We start from the raw sequence: 7,584 nt of genomic DNA on the forward strand, positions 1-7,584 counted from the left end.
ACCAGTATTGAATAGTGGGGAAGGAGCCATCAAATAATTTCCATTCTTTTCTGTGGTCAGTGATACAACGGGAGACCAAATCATATTCTAGGATTGACAAGTTCTCACTTGCTCTGCACTGCGGTGGTGATGGACATTCTGCTGTTGAATAGTGGCACAGTGGAGCCCTGAGGGAACCTGTTGTGTTTCAGTCTCTTTCCCTGCTTTCAGAGTGCATTTTTCTCTCAAAAAGAGAAGAATTTAAAAGCCTCAAAGCAGATGGGATATTTTTGGAGAGCAGACCGACATGCATAGCGTCTAGCTCAGACTGCAGGGTGTTTGGTGCAGCCTGTGCCCTGCTGAATGTGAGGCTGGGGAGGCAGAAAGAGTCATGAAAGTACCTGGGAGAGCCTTGCTTGGTCACATTTTCAGGGGGAGGGATTTCCCGTTTTTACAGCACAGAATTTGGAAGTGTCACTGCATCAGCATTACTGTTGCTTTGGACAATTCAGCTCAAGAGCATTCTTCAAAAAGTTCTCTTTTTAGTGTATGTCCTCACATTTTGACCTGGCAAAAAAGCAAAAGCAAAATAAACCATGTTTCTGATTTTTTTAGCAGCCACTTTCAGATTTTTGGTAAAATCACACTTTCAGCATTCAACTGTAGGACATTTATCTGGTTAGCAGGAGCAAAAGCCTTGAAGTTCTTCTTGAAGTTGGCTCTGTGGGCTTTAGACAGATCATAAAAATGAACAGTATCCCCTTGGATGAACTTTTAATCTGTACAGACTAACGCAGAACAAAGGAAAAATATTTTACAAATACCTGTTGTAACTTTTACTTTGTGATTTTACATGTGAGCTTTATGATATCTACAGAAAGGTGAGAGGATAAATTGTAAACGGTGATGTCTCACTCCTTGCAGCATGGCAGCAGGGAGAACTAATGCTTCCTGGCCGGGTGGTTCAAATGAGATGCCTCAGCCACAGCTCTCAAAAGGCCTGTGAAAGAAATGTGGAGCTCCATGGCCATGGATTTTTGTACACAAAGGGTCTGGGCCCTTCACAGCCTGTGACACCATTTGTAATATTGAGTTGGACCTGTGTGTGACTATTGAAACCTGGTGGGGGGTCTTCCGATACGGTCCCTCTCCAAGTAGTTTCCTGTGTTTATTCTGTTTCCCCATCCCTTGTGTCTGCCTTCATGCTGATCTATTTTTCATGTGCCTGTTCAGACCTTTTCAACTCTTTTTCTTCTTGTAGTGGTTGAATGATGAATTATCACACAATGTTTGCTTCTTATTATTCTACTGATTTGTATTAATTTATAGCAGGAGTTATTGGTGGCAACAGCATTCTAGATTGATTCAACAGAAAGTTGTCAAACAGCCTCTAATGCAAAAGCTATATAAAAAAGTGAGTCTGGCATTTCATTTTGTAACCTTACTTTTAACTTGAGAGCACAAGTAGTCCCATAGGCTATCCATAGGAAGTAATAGAGGCTAAAACAACATACTGTTTAGCTAGCTATTAAAGATAGCGTTAAGGTTGGCAGGCTATGGATGCTTTGTGCCACAGCAGCTCACCATTGTCAGGGATTTATTTGTTAGTTAGCAGACAATTACTGTGTCTTAGATACTTTATAGGGTGGAATGAAATCAGGGAACTTGATTCAGGCATTCATACAGAGAAATCCAGACCCTGTTGAAGTTCATGGGAATTTTGTCATTAATTAAGATGTCAGAACTTCACACATTGTCTAAATACAAATATCTGCAAGAAGATGGGAAGGAGACATAAATTCAGCAATGGCACTGAGGCCAGACCCAATGATTTCCATGCTAGTAAAAACAAGAAGGTTGTAGAAATGTGTCTTGGTCTTAGTATTGCAGTAATGCTAATTAATGACAATGTAGTAGAATATAAAACTGGAATACGTGATGTTAGCTGGAGAATTTTAGGCATTTCATAATCTGAGCTAACAAACTATGGAAAAAGACTTTTGGCCTAAATCACCATCCATACTGAAACAGTGAACTATGATTAGTTACTTCTGCTTTTCTAAATTAGATGAAGTAAGGACAGGGGAATTAATGCAATTAGCAATTAGCAAAATGGACAAGAAATGGCTTCATATTATCTTCTCCATATCACACAGACACTTTAGGTGAAAATTGCTGTCTCTTAAAGCAGCTCTTCTGGAGCTCAGAAGCTACTGTTCAAAGATCATACATAAATTTCTACAATTTTGCAAAGTGAAGATGCTTTCTAATATCTCAGAATCATTAAGATGTGGAGAAATAACAATACTGATGAAAGCAAGTATCAGATCCTAGAAGATTAGTTAAGAGTTCTATTATTTAACACTCTCAATTTAACAGGCCTGGATTGACCTTTCCTCCTTTCATTTAAGAACAAAAAACCCAGAGCAAACAAAATAACAACCCAAACACCTGCTTTTTGTGGTAGCTCACCTGTTTTTCTAATAGCTCACCTAAATCATATCAGATGTTTTTTTACTCAATGAAAACAAGAGCTGCAAGCAGTGCAATCACTGGCTCTGTGTCAATGTGCAGCAACTGAGGATCCGGTCTGAAAAGCAACCAACATCCTTCTCCTTTTTGCTGCATTTGGTCTTGAAAAGGTCTGTTCCTGCTTGAAGTGACTTTGTCAGCAAAGGAACTCTGTGAGTGCTGTTTTAAAGCAAAATTAACTTTGGTTTTATGGCACAGAACAGCTCACTTTGATGCACCACCTACGTACCACCTTCATTTGGCTGAAGAATAAGTCAGTGAAAAAATACAAGTGCATGCCAGCTATTCTCTCACTCTATTTTTCACAAAGGAAGTTTTTCTTGGGGAGCCTTTTGGTATCAGACTCTTCTTCCTTCTCTCCTTAATAACTTAGTATATTTGGTACCATTTGTGAGGGGTGGGTTCAGTTGTATGTGTGCCTTCTGATACACAGCTATGATAATGAATAGATTTACCTGTAGTGGTACTGGAAATGTGAGAGCCCTGCTTCTCTGTGGAATGCAGAAGGCTTGCTTACAAGAGCACATTTTTAAACCCACAAGTCTGAGTGGGTTTGAAATGCGTGCAGCCAAGTACTCTTGGTCCTAAAGAAAACATGCATCTGGCAGGACTGAAATTCCTCCTTTAGAATAACGCTTTGGTGGGGGGATGGGAGCATGCAGAACTTCATGCTGTTATGGGCCCTTTTTTCTCTCTTAGTGTCTGCTTTTGGTTTTTTTCCTTTTTTTCCCCCCCCCCCCCCCCATCAGTGACAGGTTGTATTCTGTTCCTGTTCCATTTTTTGCTTCCTTTTTAGTCAGCTTTGACTGCTTATGTTTAAGGCATTACATAGAGCTCAGCAATCAACCTAATTTTAATGAATCAATTTAGCTCCAGCACCCTTTCCCTTACTAATGTATAATACAGTCACTCAGCATCGTCTGTCATATTTCTTGCATGTTCTGTGGTCACTTACTGCAAAGCATGTGTGAACAGGTGAACACTGTATCTCTGATTGCTTCTTGCAGAGCTTAAGTGCGTGCCTTGTCAGCCCTGTTAGATTTATTTCCCCTACTAAAAGGAAATATTGTCTTGGGTGATAAGAATTACAGTCCTGAACTCAAAGACAAATGATATCGGTATGAAATTTCTTTCCTAGCTGATTCAGAAAATCAGAGCTTTTTAACTACAACGGTTTAAGTGACTTGTTCAAAGAGATAGAATGCTGCTGCAGTTGTGTAAAGTGACACATTCTCAAGCTTAAAATGTTAGTGCACATTGCTGGAGACAGCTTGGAATTGGTTAAAAAAAGTGAATGGTCTCTATATTTTAAATACCAGGTTTGTATGGACTGATTTCTCCTCTAGTCCTTAGCAATCTGTTCTTTACTGAAATTTGTAGCTAAAACTGAAAAAAAATCTATTTAATCTGCTCGCAGTTTGGTGTGCTTGAAGCTGGACCTCTGACTTGAGCCAGAATTTAAGGGGTTTTAAAGCTGTAATTGCTAAGTTTGGGTCTTGGTCTTAGTTATATCAAAACCTATGTATACCTGGTTGGATTTGAAGGCCTAATTTACCTTCAGCTTCTCACTGGAGTTGTGCTTTTGGATGTAAGTTATCCTGTGTATGGATTATATTTCTAGTTATTTTCAGGAGGGAGGCAAGGTTGAAGTGAAACCAGTATTTGTTGCTTTTTCAGTTCGAAGGGGATGGGGACATGATTTAGCTGAGGGTTGTTAGAGTTAGGGTACTTTGGTCAGGTTGTGATTGGATTTAATAATCTTTAAGGTCTTTTCCAACCTGAGCAATTCTATGATTCTAAGGAGGTAACTGACCAAGACAAGAATGAACAATTTCATTGTGTTCCCTGACTGCCTTCCATGTACCAGACTGGCCTGCCTTTTGGTTTCCTCCTCTTCTCTACAGGCATATGCCAAGGAGGTCTTCTCACCCATCTCTTCCATCATTTTATGGAACACAGTTATCTCAAACAAAATGTTACATTGTGCTATCTAAGAGCACCTGTGTGCTGCAGCCACTGATCACACACTAGTTCTTATCATTCCAAGAGCTGGTGTAAGACTGTTTATCCTCCTGAAAACATACTTTGGTTGTACTTCCAGGCCCATTAGAGCTCATAGCTGTGAGCATCCCAGCTAGCAGAGCCAAGCAAACATCACTCCTTAAAGCACAACACCTAAGCTAATCCGTGTTTGATATTAGATACGTGGTTTATAAAAACTAAATTTACTGCTTCATTTTCTCCTTTCCATATACTACAAACTGAAGCTAAAGTAAGCCCTCTTGCACCTTTGAAAAGTTCAGCCCTGCCTCTGAAGCCTTCAGCTTACCACAGAAATGTCCTCCAGAGTACCTTGAGATGACAAGACAGCAGTGCATAGGGTGCTGCCATCGAGCCAGAAGCACCAGGTGTTAAGCTGTACTCCATGAGAATTTAAAGCAGCATCTGCTGTGACTTGAGCTCTGCTCCTGTTCTGAGGGCACAAGGAGTTCCTGGCCTGGCCACGAGGTAGGATTTCCAGGCAGCTAGTTCATGCATAACTCTGATGGCATGGCAAACCAGTGCTTTCTGTACGCAATCACACCTTCCTTCAGTGTGTGGCATTTAATATCTTACCACTTACATCCGTTGTGCTCTGATATCATGACATTTTTGTGACTTCCTTTTCTTCTGCCCCCTTTGCTCTATGCCCTGCTTTTCATAAGAGCAAATTCCTCCCCTCCCTCTCTGGTTCCTTTTTCCATTTCATTTTTGTATAATTTGCTTCTTCTATTTTCTTTGCAGTACCTGCGGCAGCTGCTCTGCAGGTCCCCTGCTGTGCAAATCGCCCTTCACAGAGGAAGATCTTCCTGTCAGTGACTGACAAGAGGTGCCAGGAGCAGGCTAGGAGACTTTTAAAACCCACAACTTGGCAAATCAGCAGGTACCTGTGTGCAGTTCTGGATCCGCCCCTAGCATTAGTTCCTATCTTGTATCAAAGGGTTTTTAGGATGATGTGGCCCACAGGCAGGGTTTCAGGTTAAAAGGAACACTCTCATAGTGTTTGGCTGCATCTATCTACTCATTTTTTTTGTTTTAAATATAATGACACCAGCTGTTTGCTGGTGGGGTGGGGGGTTAAACAGGAACTGTTTACAACAGACTAAACAAGGAGAAAATGCTCCTTGTATTTACTGCTCAGATCCTGTTTTTCTTTTTCAAAGAAGTAAAGATACCTTCCATATTTTCTAAGGCTTAAAATGTTGAAGAGGCTAAGGTACATCAAAGTCTGAGGGGAAAGAGGACTGGACCTGCTGTAAATGCCAGTTTCTCTAGGGGAAGATGAAAAATTTTTGTGGGCCAGGAATGTTGCAGACAGTCCTCCTCTCCTTGATATACAGGAGGAAAAAGCTCTGGAGGAGGTGCTAAGTGAAAAAGCCAGTCCTAAGTGAAAACACTTTGCACAAGAAGGTATAGCTTTCAGGTAAAACACCACTTGAATTAAATGCAGAATAAAGAGCATGAATAAAGGGCACAGAATTTGGTGCTCTGTGATCATTTGATCTCAGTGGCTTAAACCTTTGCATGCTTCATACCTGCAAACCAGCTGTAAAATGTGGAAAATACAAGTAGCCATGGTCTGGCATTTCCCCATCTGTTCCCAATATTTAATAATTTGCTCTCTTCTCTAAGCATATTAAGTTTGTTTATAAATGTAAAAAATACATTCTATTTTATATAATGAGCTTAAAGCTATAATGGCCTTTCTGCTCTAAATTGCTCAGAGCACCCTACTTTGCCACATGTGTAGGGTATTAATTTTTCAGGAGGAATTGGTGTTTAAGGTGTAGATGGACAAGAAGCACTTCTTAGCACACCGAGCTTTTGCCTTGCTGTTCTGAGTGTCTCTTTTTGCAGCTTCTATACAGTAAGTTTGTTTTCAGAAGGCTTCAGTTCTTTTTGTCTAGCTGATGGAGAGTAAGAAGTAAGCCTTCCCACAAGTGTCACCAATGTTCTACTAACTGTAAAAAAAAATCATCCCTATGGAAAGCTTGCTGAGAATTGTCGTTGCTGTGTTAGAATCAGCAATAATTTTCTGTTGAGCTGAACAACGCTAAGCACAGCTAAATGGCACTCTAGTTAAGAAAGGCTTGTTAAAGGTTTTAAGGGTGGATTTTTTTCATGCATGAGATTAGGGTAGGCAAAAACATACTGAACCTCCATGTCCCAAAAATCACAGTCTCTTCGCTTTTGCAGATAGTACCCCATTTTAGCTCATGAGCATTCTGTGAGTGGGAGATGGTTGTAAGTGCACACTGTGTGTCCCAGAATGCTACCCCGAGATGAAAAGGAAACACTGACCTAAAAATCCTTCCGGTCCCTGTGCTTCATAACTTTAGTTTCTGTAGCACACTCAAAGAATTATTTGTTCCGTAATGATTATTTTGAAGATTATTTAGGTAGATATACAGAAATGTAGGATCTAATTTCTGCCAGACTTAAAATGTAGCCATTCAGCCACCTTCAGACTGCCTGTGTGAGGAGAATGAAAGCAGCTCTGGAAAGCTCCCACTCTCCCTATAAACTGTGAACAATTTCTGAGCAAACCTGTGAAATTTTTTGTTTTCTTTTGACAAAGGAAAGTCAGTGTTGTTCTTAGAGCTGTCTGAAATATTTTGACATGGAGCTGCAGTATTCTTTTTACTTAAAAATTTCATTTTCAATTGAAAATCCCTGCAGTTTGAGAGGAAGTGGGAAGCTTCTGCTCTTATTTTTTGAAGAAATGAGTAATGATTTTCTTGCTGAAAACAAGCAAAGATGAACATATAACCTTTTTGATTGACAGTGCAGTTTGAGAAAGCAATTCCAGATTTCCCTCCAGCATTCTACAATATCTGAGATGCATGCATCTTAAGTTGTTCTTTATTTTCTTATTTTTTCCTTTTGTTTACTTTGGGTATTCCTATAGCTGCCCTCATATTTTTCTTTTTCTTTTTTTTTTTTTTTTTCATTTGCACTTCATTTGATAAATTTCAATTCTTTGTCAGTACTTTTTTAATTCTTCTGGATTCCTCCCTGCTTCCCTCATCATTT

Source organism: Lagopus leucura, unplaced genomic scaffold (assembly GCF_019238085.1).
Source record: "Lagopus leucura isolate 7727_CA_CO unplaced genomic scaffold, USGS_WTPT01 Super-Scaffold_100017, whole genome shotgun sequence".
Classification (NCBI taxonomy): domain Eukaryota; kingdom Metazoa; phylum Chordata; class Aves; order Galliformes; family Phasianidae; genus Lagopus; species Lagopus leucura.